Source organism: Rhagoletis pomonella, unplaced genomic scaffold (assembly GCF_013731165.1).
Source record: "Rhagoletis pomonella isolate Grant_MI unplaced genomic scaffold, Rhpom_1.0 Rhpom_scaffold_00001, whole genome shotgun sequence".
Lineage (NCBI taxonomy): Eukaryota > Metazoa > Arthropoda > Insecta > Diptera > Tephritidae > Rhagoletis > Rhagoletis pomonella.
This window is the reverse complement of record NW_023458555.1, coordinates 89,183,842-89,200,950: the sequence shown is the minus strand read 5'-3', so window position 1 is coordinate 89,200,950 and position 17,109 is coordinate 89,183,842.

Genomic DNA, 17,109 nt, shown 5'->3' with positions numbered 1-17,109 from the left:
ACATGCAGAGGCTGTGTGGCCCTGCTGACCATATTTTCAGCATGGACTGCTCCTGTCTGGGCCTTTGCATGCCGCCTTTTTGTGGCCATCTCCCAGACAACGGAAGCACCGGACACGGAACATAATCCAACCTTCTCGCAACTTCCCCTTTTCAATAAGAATCCGACCTGGCAGCTCGTCGATTTCCAACAAGCCTATTCTTTGTTCTCACGAGTTTACAGCAAGGAGAGAAACGCAAATTTGGCCACTCATCTTGTCTTCTAACTCGCCGCGTATAGCGTTCTCCACTTCTGGGGCCGTGGTTAGGCAGTCCATGCCCAGAACTGTGAGAATGCGGGCGTCTCCAAGCTGGCCAATGGCAGTGCACACATTTTCCTTAAATGCTGAGTGGTCGCCATAGCGCTCCATCTCGATAAGCACGCCACCTTCGCGGGTTTTCCGAACAGATGGAATTACGGTCTCCGTCTTCTCAGGTTGGAGCTTACCACGTATCGTTCCCAGCACTTATGCATAGGGTTTGCTTTTAGATGGCTTAATAATGATTTTGGCAAGACTTTCTTTTTATCAGCCTCTTCTCTCTTTTCCGGCTGGTCCCCTCGCTCTTATTGGCCAGAGGTTGGGCTTATTTATTATTATTATTATTTATCCATTGATAATTTGTTGCGGTGTTCTGCACTTTTTTCTTTTCCGACTTGTCTGTAGGGGATTGGATCGAGATCGAGCCCTCTTTTGTGAGTCAGGGCCAGTTTTCTGCACCTCGAAAAGCGTTGCTCTCGGAGATTGCTTAGTATGTTTATGGTGCCGGCGTTTGCCTGCAGAGGAGTTTGTTGCGGGGAGCGCACTTCTCTACTGCTCTTTCTGAATGCGCTGCATTCTTCCTCCAGAACATCTACGCCGGTTTCATCTCCTGGTTTTTGATTTTGTTTATTCACTTCGATAGGGTATCCGCCTCAAGCCGCTATCTCCACACGTAGCACAGTCGCTTTTAAGTGTCCCGAAGCTCCCTTCTCTCAAAGGAGCAGGCCATCGCGAGGGGTGTCACAAGTTCTTATGGGATATTATGTTCAGAGCCAAGACAGTGCAAAACCTGTAGTAAATCTCAACTGGACCTGTGCGGGCAACTAAATGGTGACGTGTATTGTACGTATTTAAATACCTGCCAGGGTTTTAATGAAACGGGGGCGATTGCAGCATAATCTGGTGTTGGATGACGGCCATCCCGGCTGCCGGGAGTCGTCGTTCGGGGCGGTATAGCCTTCTGCGCCACGTCGACAGCTTTCTCCGTGCTCGTAGTGCCGGCGTTTGCCTGCAGAGGAGTTTGTGGCGGGCAGCGCACATTTCTACTACTCTTTCTGAACACGCTGCACTCTTCTTTCAGAACATCGACGCCGGTTTCATCTCTTTGCTTTTGGTTTTGTTTAATCATTTCGAATGGGTTTCCACCTCAAGCCGCTATCTCCAGACGTAGCACAGTCGCTTTTGAGTGTCCCGAAGTTCCCTTCGCTTAAAGGAGCAGGCCATCGCGAGGGTTTTCACAAGTTCTTATGGGATATTGTGTTCAGAGCCAAGTCAGTTAAAACCAGGAGGAACCTGTGCGGCCAACTAAATGACGATGGGTATTGAACGTACTTAAAGACCTGCCATGGTTTTAACGAGATCGAGGCGATTTCAGCATAAGCCCACCAGCCATTTCTCTGAGGTGTCCCCCTTACATACTAAAGTGGCGGAATACTGCTCTCGCCAGCCCAATGTCGGACTAGTCGAATACGTGCTCCAGTATGCCATGAACAAGATCTAACTGGTCTCAATGCTGGTGTGCTTTCTAGGAGGCGGCATCTGATTGCCGGGACATAGGGCTTCATCAAGCGTATGCGATTTTTTAAATCAGGCCCTCGTCACCTGTCACTCTTGGTCTGGTCCGCCCCGCGTGACCCCGGTAAGGTCCTGGGCTTAGCCATTACCATATTTGTTTTTGATTTTGTTTACTAATTTCGATTGGGTCTCCGCTTCATATTTTTTTTTATTTTTTTTTTCGTAGGAGAGGGAAATGCTTTATGCACTGGCCGGGGGCGCTAGTCTCTATACTACCTTCCCCGAGTGTGGGACTCCCACCGAAGCGTGTTGGGCTACCCACTAGAACCCAATCTCCCACCGCCCGCGCAAGAATCCCGAATCTGGCACCGCAATTATGCATGTCTTCAGATGCAAGAGCGTGCTGTTAGAGCCTTGGGGCTGCTCTTTTGTAGGGGCGTTTCGTTCGGGTGTCCTCAGTAGACAACCGTCCTCTCGTTTGCATCGGAGTACAAATTTCACGTATCTCGCAACTGCTTCCCACTTTTCTGCGCTGGAGATCATTACCCCAACTATGTTGTTCGGAGTTATGTCTCCGTGTCTTTCTTCCAACATTTTGCGCGAAATCAAGAAGTGTTCGCAGGTGAAGAATGTGTGGTACACGTTATCTTCGACGTTTCCACAGTAGTGACAGAACGGTGAGTCCACCCTTCTAATTCTATGAAGATATTCTCGGAAGTAACCATGACCATTGAGGAATTGCGTCAGGTAGAAATCGACTTCCCCATGTGGCCTGTTCAGCCATGTTTGAAGGTCGGCTATCAGGGAGTGCGTTCATCGACCTTTTGTGATCGCGTTCCAGTTTTGTTGCCACTGCTGGATCAGTTGCTCGCGCGCCCTTGCCGCGGCAGCTGCTCGACGTATCTCGGCACTGAGATTGTAAATCTCTTTTCGCTCGTAAGCAAGTAGCTCAATTGGCATGACGCCAGAAATAACTAGAACCGCGTCCGCGGACACTGTACGGTATGCAGAAGCAATGCGTAGTGCCACTCTGCGCTGTACCGAAAACATTTGAATCCGGTATTTTTTGACTTTCAATGCGTCAGCCCATACTTCTGCCCCGTACAGGAGCACCGATTGGACCGCTGTCATCAGAAACTTCCTGCGGCATGGCTTCGGGCCGCCCAAATTCGCCATCAGCCGGCTTAGAGCCGCCGTGCTCTGCGCAGCTTTTTCACATACTCCATGGATGTGTTCCCAGAATGTGAGTTTGCTGTCAAGCTTCACCCCTAGGTATTTTGTAGACCTAGAGGTCGTCACGAGTTGAGGTCCGACCATAATATTTATAATTGTTGGGATCCGTTTTCTGGTGAGGAGCACGATCTCCGTTTTGGCTGTAGCCAATTGCAGACCGTGATCGCTCATCCATCCACGGACGTTGCGCATGACCTGGTTTAGCTTGAGCTGTGCTAGCTGGACATTTCTTGCTGTTATGACTGCGGCCACGTCGTCCGCGAAGGCGACAAGGAAGTCGCTTTCCGGCATTTCCGTGCGCAACAGACTGTCATACGTGGCGTTCCAGAGGTCCGGGCCAAGTACAGACCCCTGTGCCGCTCCGCCGGTTATACATCTCTTTCTCTGACCTTGTGTTGTGTCGTACAAAAGCCAAAGGTCTCTGAGGTAGTCCCGGATCATATCTAGCAAGTATGTTGGAACCTTGAATGACCGTCCCATGGCCTCCAGCATTGTCGTCCCATCTTGCCGGGTTGAAGGCGTTCTTGACGTCCAGTGTGATTAGCAGCACTATTGGCCGCGCCTGGTGGCAGGCTTCTTCGCCCTTATGTAGCGCCTCGACTACTTCGCCAATTGCTCCTATAGTTGAGTGTCCCTTCCTGAAGCCATGTTGTCGGGGTGAAAGGCCTCCCTCGCTTTCTATGGCTGACGTCAAGCGTATTTTGAGCAGACTCTCCATCATTTTGCCTGCTGTGCCTAGCATGCAGAGTGGCCGGAAGGATGAAGGAGAGTTTGGGTCCCCTTTGCCCTTGGGTATAAGCACCAGTCTCGCCTTCTTCCATTGGCTTGGGAAGACCCGGGCCCTAAGGCAGCTGTTGTACATGTTAAGCAGAAGATCAGGGCTCGTTTCCGCTGCTAACCTGATTGCCTCCGCTGGTATGCCATCTGGGCCTGGAGCCTTGCCGGCTTTCATGCTTCGCAGGGCTAGCTTCAGCTCGTCTGTCGAAAACAGTGATGCCTCGTCTTGCTCCTCGACGAACACTGTGTCGGCTCTTAGTGGGTGTGTGGGAAATGCGCATCTACTATATTCTTAACTCACGCCTCATCCATCGCTTGCGATGATGTATGGAACTTTTTCATCACTATTTTGTATCCCTGGCCCCAGGGATCGTGATCCACTTCGTCACATAGCGCTTTCCAGCAGTTCCGTTTACTCTTCTGTATCTCGGCCCCGAGTGCTTTCGTAGCGATTTTGTAGGCTGCTGCTCTGGTCAGCGCCTCAGGTCTACCACGAGCGCGCGTTGCGAGTTTCCGCATTCTATCGCAGGCCCTTCGCAGCTCAGCAATTCAGTAATTCCACCAGTATACCTGCTTTTTACCTGACCATGCTCTCCTCTGTGGCATTGAGGCTTTGCATGCCCGGTGAATGCAGCGCATAGTTTCTTCGACCAGGTTAGTACTAGACTCCCTGTTTTGGATCTCTCCCGTTGTGGGTGAAATACCTTGGGAATCTGCTAGGAGTGACGTATCGAACTTGCGAACATCGACCCTAGACGGGTTCCATCCTGGTTTCCTGCGAGGGATACTACGTGTTTGCCCTCGCGTTATGTCAGTGACTTGGAAGGTGATGTGGTTGTGGTCGCTACCACTCAGGTCTTCCATCACTCTCCATCCGTCAGCCCTTCGAAGAAGGCTTTCTGAGACCAGGGTTATGTCAGGGATAGAGTATCCAAAACCCGGCCTTCGATATGTAGGGGTCGTTCCGGTGTTGAGGATAGTTAGGCCAATGCGTGCTGCCTTTTCAAGGACCAGTCTTCCCCTGGTGTTTGGTTGGGGCATACCCCATTCCACGCCTCTTGCGTTGAAATCTCCAGCAACAATTATGTTATATCGCGCAATTCGTCTTCAAAGTCTTCGATCTTTCCCCTGAAGACAGGGACTGTGTCGTTTGGAGACAGGTAGCAGCTCACCAGAGTGATTTGCGCCATTTTAACCCAGACGTAGCAGCGTCCGAACCCGCTGCTCTCTGCGCGATTGTTGGGGTTAGCAATCCATATCGCGGCCGAGCCTGATTGGTCAACATGCCAGGTTTCCTTTGTTCTATAGGGTTCACTGATGATGACAACGTCTGCTCTTTGTTCAAGAACGAATTGGTCCAGCAGGTCTTCAGCTACCCTACTCCTGTTCATATTGCCTTGTATAAATTTAATCATATTCTCCCAAGCTTTGTCTTAGCCTCAGCAAGGGCATCCCTGAAGGCCTTGCACGCTCCCGACCCGGGCAGGTAATTGGCATTTTTCTGTGCATCTCCTTCCGAGCACAGGTAGCAGAATGGGCTTTCTTTACATGCAGAGGCTATGTGGCCCTTCTGACCGCATTTCCAGCATGAACTGCTTCTGTCTGGGCCTTTGCATGCCGCCTTTTTGTGGCCATACCCCAGACAGCGGAAACACCTTTGGACATCCGCGCGCTCTCGGACGCGGCAGATAATCCAACCTACTCGCAGCTTCCCCTTTTCAATAAGAGTCCGGCCTGGCAGTTCGTCGATTTCCACCACAGCCATTATTTGTTCTCGCGAGTTTACAGCGAGGAGAGAGACGCGAAGTTGGCCATTCATCTTGTCTCCTAACTCCCTGCGTATAGCGTTCTCCACTTCTGGGGCCGTGGTTAGGCAGTCCATGCCCAGAACTTCTAGACGTAAACGTCTAGTGAGAATACGGGCGTCTGCAAGCTGGCCAATGGCAGTGCACACGTTTTCCTTAAATGCTGAGTGGTCGCCACGGCGCTCCATTTCGATGAGCACGCCGCCTTCGCGGGTTTTCCGAAAAGATCGAATTACGGTCTCCGTCTTCTCGGGTTGGAGCTTACCACGTATCGTTCCCAGCACCTCTGCATAGGTTTTGCCTTCAGCTGGCTTAATGATTAATTTGGCGAGACTCTTCTTTTTTCTAACCTGGCGCTGGCCCTGGCTTGGGCTGTCTGCTTTTTCCAACCGTTTTCCATTGATTTTCTGGTACGGTTTTCTGTGCATTAAGCCGAGCACAGGTAGCAGCTTGGGCTTTCTTGATATTATTATTATTATTGTTATTTTTATTATTAATATTATATTATTATTATTATTATTATTATTTGTAACAACCTCCCTTTATGCTCTAAATAAAATACTTGTTTTAATCGGTAACCTTGTAATGCTTCTTTTATTCGTTCTATTCGCTTCGATGCTTGTACACGACTGTCTCTAAATTACGTGTTCTACTATGCTAAAGTGTTATACTATTATGGCGTGTTCTCACGCTCCGATGCAGCTCTCCACATCTCTCCCTTATTTTGGAGTTTCAAACGAAGCTTAGGCTGAGCCTCTGGTGCCCCAGTTCCGCGATTATCAGGTTCAATATCAGGATTAGACTGAAGCGTTGATGAAGATGATGGCGTGCCATCGGTATAGACTTCTGCTGGAGTATTAGCGCTCTGTGGAGTTGTTGAAGATGATGCCGAGGAATCGGTTACTCTGTTGTCTGGAAAGGAGGATGGCAATTTCTTAACGTGGCTGATGTTCCTTCGGAATGTCTTCCCTCCGCTAGCTACGGTGACTTCATTTCCGTTCCTTTCGATAACTTCGTACTCAGTCGTATCAAAAGTTGTTGTAAGCTTATGCGGGAAAACCACATTACGCAGTAAAACCTTATCTCCCGGTGCAATATCAGTAATCGTTGTTCTTCTCTTTCTATCACCCCTTTCCTTTCCTTTTTGTTTGTTGATAGTATCTATATCTCTAGCAGCAGAATCTAACATGTCTTCTGTTATATCTTCAATTCCAGGAATCTTATCACGAATCACTCGATTGAACATCAATTGAGACGGCGGTGACCCAGTAGTGCCGTGAGAAGTCACATTGTACATTAAAATGAAGCTTTGAATCTCTTTTATATAATCCCGTCTATTGTTATGAGCAATTTTTAAACGCTTGACCAAAGATCGGTTCATATTTTCCACCTCTCCATTGGATTGTGGCCAATATGGTGGAGTCGTTATTAAAGTGATATTATTGTCTTTGCAGAATTGTCTAAACTCGCAGCTCACATATTGCCTGCCATTATCTGCTCTAATGGATTTTGGTATACCCAATCGACAAAATATTTCGTTCAAGGCAGTAATAATTGTTTGAGTTGTAATTCTTTTCAAGAACTTGATTTCTTGGTAACGGGAATAGTAATCGATTAGTACAAATATATAGTCATTATTTGGCAATGGGCCTAGCAGGTCCGTGGCCGCACACTGCCAAGGGCCATTCGGGAATGCGTGTCTTTTCATAGGAGTCGGATTATTCGGCTGTGAAACCAACAAACAATCCCAGCAATTCTTTACATACGTCTCAACTTCCCTGTCAACCAGTGGCTACTAAACTTTTGTCCTTATCCTCCTTTTCATTGCTGATTCGCCCGGATGCCCTTCATGTGCTAACTCCAATAGCCTGGGGCGAAGAGCCTTTGGCATGACGATGCGAGTTCCACGTAGTAATATATCATCTACGGCCACAACTCTTATTTCTTCATCTTGGGCACTCTTTTTTGCAATTTCGGAGATAGTGAGAGAAGATGGAGTGGAATGCGAAATAATTTGAAAAATATTTTGTTCTCCATTGTCATCAAAATTGCCTGTACTTTCAATTTTGCATAGCCTCGAGACTGAATCTGCGATATTTTCTTTTCCTGAACGATATATTACCTTAAACTTATAAGATTGCAGCCTCAGTAGCCACCTTTCTATTCTTGCGGGCGGATTAGATGTGGGTTTGAAAATAGCTTCCAATGGTTTATGGTCAGTGACCAATTCAAACTCTAAACCGGCTAAATAATAAAAGAATCTCTCCACCACCCATACGAGAGCCAAACTTTATTTTTCTGTTTGGGAATACCTTTTTTCCACATCTAAAAGGCTTTTACTGCTATATGAAATTATTTGTGGATCGCCACTCGGATTGAATTGAACGAGAACTACTCCTAAGGCCACAGGACTCGCATCCGCTATCAGTCGGGTTTTGTGCTTGGGATTGAAATATGACAGCTTTGGTATGTCCGACAGTAGTACCTTTAATTTTTTGAAAGAATTTTGTTGAGCCGGGCCCCACGTAAACTTAGAGCCTTTCTTTAATATGCTTCTCAATGGTTCAGTAATATTTGCCATATCCGGAATAAATTTACTAACATACGTAACCAGGCTAAGGAAACTCCTAATCTCTTCTTTACTTTCCGGTGCTCGAAAATTACTAATCGTGTCGATCTTTCCTGGATCTGGAGCTATTCCATCATCAGACAAAATGTGCCCAAGGAACTTTAACTTTTTAACCCGCCATACGCACTTATCATAGTTAAGTAAAACATTATTCTTTTTAAAAACTTCCAGGACCTTCTCCAAAGCTTCATTGTGATCTTTTTCCGTGATACCAAAAATAATGACATCATCGATGTAGTTTAAACAATTCTTACATGGAGATAGTAATTCTTCTAGTACCCGTTGAAAAATCTCCGGAGCGGAGTTGATACCAAACATCAGCCTTTTGTAACGGAAAACTCCCTTATGCGTTATGAATGTAGTGATTTCTCTACTCGATTCATCCAATTCGAGCTGATGGTACGCCCATTTCAAATCAAGTCTCGAGAACAACTTAGCTCCCCTCAACTTGGTCATAAAGTTGTCGAAAGTTGGCAATGGATAATTTTCCCTAAGCACCGCCTGGTTTGCTCTACGCATATCAACACATAAACGAATTTCCCCATTATCTTTAAAGACGGCTACAATAGGGGAGATCCACGAGCTTGGCCCAAGCACCGGTTCAATAATGTCTTGAGCGAGTGCTTCATTTATCTTCTGCTCAACTTTCTCCTCAATTACGATCGGTATCCGCCGCATAGGCTGTTGAATTGGCTTTACCGAAAGGTTCAATGATAACTTTATCTCAATATTTCTAATTTTTGGAAATGGGGTTTCGGTATCAACATTATTCACGCCTCGACCTAGTTTTAGAACATGAAGCTTGATTGCTGTCTCACGACCCAGAAGGGATTGGTTAGCGTTTTCAATTAAATAAAATGTAGCAATTACTTCTTTATTGCCTTCAACTGTTATGGGTGCTTCAAAAACAAAAAGAACTTTTAGGATCTGAGTTGCTGCATAAGCTTTGAATTGATTTGTTGACTGCCTTCGGACATTGAATAAAACTGCCTTGTTATTCTGCAATTCAACCCACTGTCTTTGGCTCAGGAGGTTAAAACGTGATCCCGAATCAATAATCATTGAAACGGTATGTCCCCCAATACGGCATTCAATTATCTCATCTCCTGATCCAATACAATTTACTTTAAAACACCCATGGCTGCACGACTTATCCTCCATATTTCTTCCTTGTTCGGCAATGTAATTAATATTAGAAGAATGAAAACGTCGCTTTTTCGGACTGCCCCGTTCATATTCACCAGATTTACGCTTCTGACCCTTTGTCTTACACTTGCGGGCACAATGACCTATTAGACCGCATATATTGCATTTGGACTTTCGCGCCGGGCAGCTTGCATCGGAGTGTATGTGCCCCGATTTGCCACATCTTCCACATTTCTTGCAGTTATCCCTTATCTGCTGTCTTGACGAAATTTTGCTGACCGCCTCGCAGTCGGACTTTGGAAACATACTCTAGGACTGCTTATTAATTTGTTCGTAGACCTGACACGCTCCGATAACTTCGTCTAAACTTTGTTCCTTTTCAAGAAGTCTTTTCTTAAGCTCGACAGGTGCCCAAGAATCAATTAATTTGTCTTTCAAACAATTATTTTCCATTTCGTTCTTTGTTGATCCAAAATCACATTTGGACACTTGATGTCTTAGTCGTAGCAAAAACTTATTAAAATCTTCCCCTTCCGATGGACAGAGGCTCCTGAATAAATGCCTTTCAAATGTAGAGTTACGCTTGGGTGAAAAGAAATTGTTAAATTTTTCTACCAAAATATTGAACACATCATTTTTGTTTTCTTCGTAGATTTCTACAAGAGCGCCGGGGATGTTAAATATAACCTGTTGTAATTGGGGCCCTCCTAAATGCATCAGCTTATTCCTTTGTTTAACAGCGTCACTTATTTCTTCGGACTGAAGGAATAAAGACAAGGAACGGAACCATTTTTCCCACTCATTACGTAATAGAGATTTGTCTATGTTGTCGCATAAGAATGGCTTAAACTCAGTCATTTTAGCTTGAAAATATAACAAACTGTCTTCCACAGTTTTACCTGTAATGTGTTTTGAAAAAAAAAAAAGATTCAGAGCCCAAGGTACTGAATATACACTCAGAAATTTAATGCACGTACCTTGCTTTTCGCTTTAGCCAATTGAATGGTCCGACAGCAAGCACAATTAAATGTGCACACTTAGTAGCACTCTAATGTTTATGTGTTTTACCAATTAAATGGTACAAATCTTTAATAAGTCGACAAGCCCAATTTAATGCGCTGCTTTAGTAGCAGTTTAATATGAATGTGTCTCTACCAATTGAATGGCCACCTTAACCTATTTATAGCTTTGACGTTTCGTTTTGTGCACTGCTTCCTTCGTTCTGGTACATTAAAATTATTGACTTAGCAACGAGTTAACTAACATACGCATGTAGATGTGTGTAATTTCGCCAGAGCCTCAGCTTCACTCATATACTACTTTTCACCACGAAGCAGCAAGTAATTGTATTCAATCGTTCTTTGCTTTTCACGCGCTGGTGTGTTGAAAATAATGTATATCTATTATGTCTTGCCTGTTATACAAATAGCTGACGGCTTGCAAAAATTCACCACTTTGCTGATGCAATGCCTGCAATGAAACACCTATATAAATTAAGAAAAAAAAGTAGCTACGAATATTCAGAAATATTCCTTCTATGCGTGGTCCGCTCACGATTCAATTCTCGTCGCCAATGTAACAACCTCCCTTTATGCTCTAAATAAAATACTTGTTTTAATCGGTAACCATATAATGCTTCTTTTATTCGTTCTATTCGCTTCGATGCTTGTACACGACTGTCTCTAAAGTACGTGTTCTACTATGCTAAAGTGTTATACTATTATGGCGTGTTCTCACGCTCCGATGCAGCTCTCCACATTATTATTATTATTATTATTATTATTATTATTATTATTATTATTATTTATTTGGCGGTCCTCAATTGGTTAGGTGTTAAGCAACAAATCTTCTGTTATACTATGAAATTCATTAAAAATATTATAGATGTTATTTCGAGGGTAGAATAAAGTATGGCAATGATATACATTCAAACACACCCGTAAAAAACCGACTTTAACTTACCCATGTTTAAATGAGAGTCTGATAGGAGTAATCTCTATTATAAGGGTCTACAATGTTGCAATGAATTACCTAATAGTATTACCCAATGTAAAAACATAACTGAATTTAAAAGAAAATTATTTGCGTACTGTAAGACTGTTTCAATATAACTAATGTGTTCTATTTCTATCCTCGCTAAGATTCCGTTGCCATTTACTTACGCGCCGCGAAATTTTAAATGTATGTATATAAATGAATTCCATTACAAGTAGTCCTATTAGGCTTAAGTATTGCATTTTTAAATACTAGGTAAAGCTTATAATTTAATATTGTTATGATCTAGGTTCAAAAGAGCCGTAAGAAATAAATAAATAAAATTATTATTGTTATTATATATTTTTTGTGTGTTCATAGCAGAGGGAAACGCTGTATGCACTGGCCGGAGGCGCTACCCTGTAGGGAAACGAACTAGTGCGGAACTGGTTCGGTTCTAGTGCGTTTGGAACCATGACTAGTACGCGTTAGTTCTCTTTTGCATGCTAGCGACTGGCGAATTTAACATTGCGATGTCCTAGGAAGTGTCAATTGTACCCCGTTGCATCCCATTGGCTCTAGTTCCGAACCAGTTCTAAATTCGACAGATAACATCTAGTTCGTTTTGCTTATAATTTGCCTTTTTCTATAGTTCCGAACCAGTTCCAAATTCGACAGATGAGATCTAGTTCGTTCTGCATCCCCTTTTTTTTAGTTCCAAACCAGTTCTAATTCGACAGATGAGATCTAGTTCGATCTGCATCCATTTTTTATATGTAGTTCCCAACCTGTTATAAATTCGTCACCTTAGATATATATTTCTAATCAGGCTTGTCGAAACATTTCCCTTTTATATTAAATACCATCGGTTGAAGGAAGGACAATACCATCACAAATGTTTAAACGCATTTATTAAAAATTTATAAGCCACATTAGAAGTAGTAGTAGTAGTATTAAACTTAAGTAGTAAGTAAAAAACAAAAGTGCGTTCTGCTTAAAAGTTAAAATATTAGTTCACTTTGTCTTACTTGTCTAAATTTAAGCATATTGTTTTTTAAGTAAATTCAGTTCTTTTTGAGCTTATATGTATATGAAGTACTTCGAAAGTTTTTGTCGTACTTAAATAAGATATACAGTCAGTCAATAAAGTTTAGGTACAGCGAAGTTTTTACAATACCGGCAACTATTTTTTAAATATTTTATTTTTACCTAATTTTTTATAAACATATGGTTAGTTCTACACCAAAAACCCCAAAAATCAGAGTTCCAAACCTTATGTAAAATTAAAGAAAACTCCGCAAATTTCCAACCAAATATTGCAATTTACACTCTTTAGAAAAAAGTTAAGTACGCAGTTTTTTAGCCCATTCAGTTTTAGTATAACAAAGTGCAAGTTTGATGTAGCTAGGACTTACCTCTGATATTTAGCAATTTTTTTTTTGTTAAATTTTGCACACGGTTTGGAACTCTGATTTTTGGGGATCTTGTTGTACAATTGACCATATTTTTATAAAAAATTACCGAAAACTAAAATATTTAAAAAATAGTTGCCTGTATTGTAAGAAGTTCGTTGTACCTAAACTTTATTGACTGACTGTATTAAGGTAGCTGTGCTGGATTGCATTAAAAAAAAATTAATTTGTCTTTTCTTAAAAAAAGGTAGCTCTGGTGGCTTGCATTTTTAAACAAATTTAGTGAGAAAGTGATAATTATTTTGACAATATTTTTTTTAAATGCCTCTTTTTCTGCAACTGCATTGCCTTTCTCAATTCTCCTTCAGGATCTTGGCCTTTGTTTATGGAATCACTAAGTATAATGATTATTAAACAACTCAAAAACTATACCAGCGTGATTACCGACGTATCCTTTTGAGAGGTAGCCGCACCCTTATAAGAGGAATAAGACCCAAACTTTTTAGGTCAAAATTTCAGTAGGTTGCGTCTGTATGGCCTTTTCAATTTAATAAATTATCATTATTTTTAAGTTGAAAAATAAAACTCAAAATTATTGATAATCTCTGCGCGAAAAAATAAAAATCATAAAATAATCATTATTTGTAATCCCAAAAATAAAAATCAAATAATAATTATCTCCGTTTGAGCGAAAGAATAAAACTCAATAATAATTCATAAAATAATGATTAAGTGCTGATTTAAATTATCTTACTCATAATGATTACCTTCCCTGCATTTAAAATTTGAAATAAAATAGTTTGGTTAAAGTACCACATTTCGCTGCTTTTGGACTGGTGCGGGACTAGTTACTATCGGACTGGGTCGTTTTTGGCGAAAAAGAACTTGTACTGAACTAGAAATTTGGTTCACTAGTTCGTGTTTTTCCTACAGGGTAGTCTCTATACTACCTTCCACGAGTGTGAGACTCCCACCGAAGCGTGTTGGGCTACCCACTGAAACCCAAACTCCCACGGGTGTCCTCAGTAGACATCCGTCTTCTCGTTTGCAGCGGAGTACGAATTTCACGTATCTCGCAACTGCTTCCCACCTATCCGCACTGGAGATCATTACCCCAATTACTTTGTTCGGGGATATGTCTCCGTATCTCTCTTCCAACATTCTGCGCGAAGGCAAGAAGTGCTCGCAAGTGAAGAATGTGTGGTGTACGTTATCGTCGACGTTTCCACAGTAGTCCCAGAACGGTGAGTCTACCCTTCCCATTCTGTTAATATATTCTCTGAAGTAATCATGACCGGTTAGGAATTGCGTCAGATAGAAATCGACTTCACCGTGTGGTCTTTTCAACCATGTTTGAAGGTCGGCTATCAGGGTGTGCGTCCATCGACCTTTTATGCTCGCATTCCAGTTTTGTTGCCATTTCTGGATTAGTTGCTTGCGTGCCTTTGCCGCGGCAGCTGCTCGGCCTATCTCGGCACTGAGATTGTAAATCTCTTTTCGCTCGTAATTGTCATGACGCCAGAAATAACTAAAACCAAGTCCGCGGACACTGTGCAGTATGCAGAAGCAATGCGTAGTGTCCCTCTGCGCTGGTCCGCAGACATTTGAATCAGGTATTCTTTGACTTTCAATGCGTAAGCCCATATTTCTGCCCCGTACAGGAGTACCGACTGGATTTCTGTCATCAAACCCACGGTCGCCCGGCTATTCCCAGAATGTGATTTTTTTGTCCAGCTTCACCCCTAGGTATTTTGTAGACCTTGAAGTTGTCACGGGCTGAGGTCCGAACATCATGTTTGTAATTGTTGGGATTCGTTTCTTGGTGAGGAGCACGATCTCTGTTTTGGCTGTAGTCAATTGCAGACCGTGATCGCTCATCCATCTACTGCGCTGCGCATTACCCGTTCAGCTTGAGCTGCACTAGCTGGATGTTTCTTGCTGTTACGACGGTGGCCGCGTCGTCCGCTAAAGCGAAAAGGAAGGCGCTCTCCGGCATTTCCGTATGCAACAAACTGTCATACGTAGCGTTTCAGAGGTCCCGGCTATGTACAGACCCTTCTGCCGCTCTGCCGGTTATACGTCTTTTTTTATGACGTTGTGTTGTGTCTTACAAAAGCCAATGGTCTCTGAGGTAGTCCCGAATCATATCTAGCAAGTATGTTGGAACTTATGCCGAGTTGAAGGCGTTCTTGACGTCCAGTGTGACTAGCAGCACTATTGGCTGCGTCTGGTGGCAGGCTTCTTCGGCTTTATGTATGATTTAGGGTTTATATGATTTATGTTATGTATGTTATGATTTAGGGTTTATAAGGTACCAGACTCCTGCGAAATCTAGATATCATTGTGCGATTGGTATAATAGAAAAGTTTTTCAGTTTCCTAAAAATTCGCGCAAATTCCTTGTTAAACGAATTTTGGCAGGTAGGCCGTTAAACAGTTTACAGGAAACTAGGTAAAGAAGTTCTTGAAATGAATAGTTCGATACGAACGAACATTAACAAAGCTAAGCGTGGTTTTCCTCAAGTTATAAGTATCGGAAATTACTCTATGTAAATAACTGCAACGAAGGAAGAATACCTTTAGAGTCTTGTAGTAGTACATGTGTTTTATTGGCAGAATTTCCAGGGCCCTAAGTAGCTCTATGGAACTGTGAAATCGGCTAACATTACACATTTTTCTGCCAATACATTTTTGTATAGTCAAAAGTGGCTGAATCTTATTAGAAGATGCACCAACCCAACAACTTATACCAAATTGAATCTTAAAGTGGCCTAGGGCGTAATACAGAGTCTTCAGGGTTGCATTTGAACAGATCTTTCTAAGGTTATAAAAATGACGAGCAGTGGATTGCAAGTAGGACTGTAAGCGAGAAGTGTGTGAAGCCCATTTAAAATTTTGGTCAGCAGCAAATATTGAAAATCGCTCACCCTATTAATTGCGAAACACATATCGCTACAGTTCGTTCTGGAATTAAAATAGGATTTTGCAGGGCACAACAAGAACGAAACGTCTGCAGTCGGTGGAGTGGAACACAATGTCTATGTCGGGTGAACTTTTTACATGCAGATTGAAGTACATAATCTGCGCTTTCATACTGACAATAAGCTTATGTTTGGCAAACCAAGCCCTTAAAAAAATGCATGTCATGATTGGCACCCGCCAATAATTCGTTGAACCATAAGCAATGGCAAGGTCATCGGCGAAAGCGGTAACTTTTCCAAAGAAAGGTAGCATTTAGTTTAAATATATTAATAACAATATTGGGCCTAAAACAGACCCCTGCGGAACTCCCAAATCAATTGTGCGTGAATACTTAAACTGCCACAAACCTTTACTTTCTGTACTCTCTCTGTTAAGTAGGGCTTAAACCAATCATGAACAAAACCACGAAAACCAGCATAATGTTAATTATCTAATAAAGTTTGATGGTCTACCATAGAGATGCACTGCAGAGGTGCACGCAGTCGACGTCGCGGGCAACTGCCAGCTCGCGAAGGGCTAAGTGAAAGAAGTGAGCTGTACGGAGATGGCAACGTATACATATTAACCACTACGCACTTTTCGAGTAAAAATGCGTATATGTATTTGTACTTTTGCGACAGCTGAGCCGGTGTGCCATCAGACCACCAGAAAAGGCCCATTTTTCCAAAACAAGAGCCCCAAGTTTTTATTATTTTGTGATTTTTATTTTTTCTATCATTTTTGATCGTTATATTGTGATTTTTATTTTTTTTATCATCTTTAATCGTTATTTTATGATTTTTATTTTTTGGATCATTTATATGTGATTTTTTTTTCGGTCTTCGTTAATCGTTGTATTATGATTTTTATTTTTTCGATAAAAACAGTTATTCTTAGTTTTTTATAAGATGTAAGTCGAATGTACACAGATTTGACTTAAACGCAATTTTTACATGTACTTACTTTGCCAGTTAGGAGCTGTTAGATGCTAAAATAAAGGCGCTAGATACTCTAGTATGGTATTTTTCTTTACATTGGTTTCAAATTTGATTCTTGCGAGTTCGCACCGGCGGAATTGAAGGTTTTTCAAACCCACACTCGAAATAGTCTAGGTTCAACTATTCTAAATCATAAAGTATTTAGTATGTAAGTATTTAGCCATCTAATAAATGGCTTAGTACTTTAGTGAAAGCATTTTGCATTTCCAAAGTACTCGGATACCAAATATATTATTAGTAAGAGGATACTAACTTTATTAATCTCTATCAGATTAAATTTATAGCAGTTTAACACAAAGTAACGTAGATTACCTCTGTAAGTAGGTGTGTATGCACGGTAACTGCTGCCTCCACCATAGATTT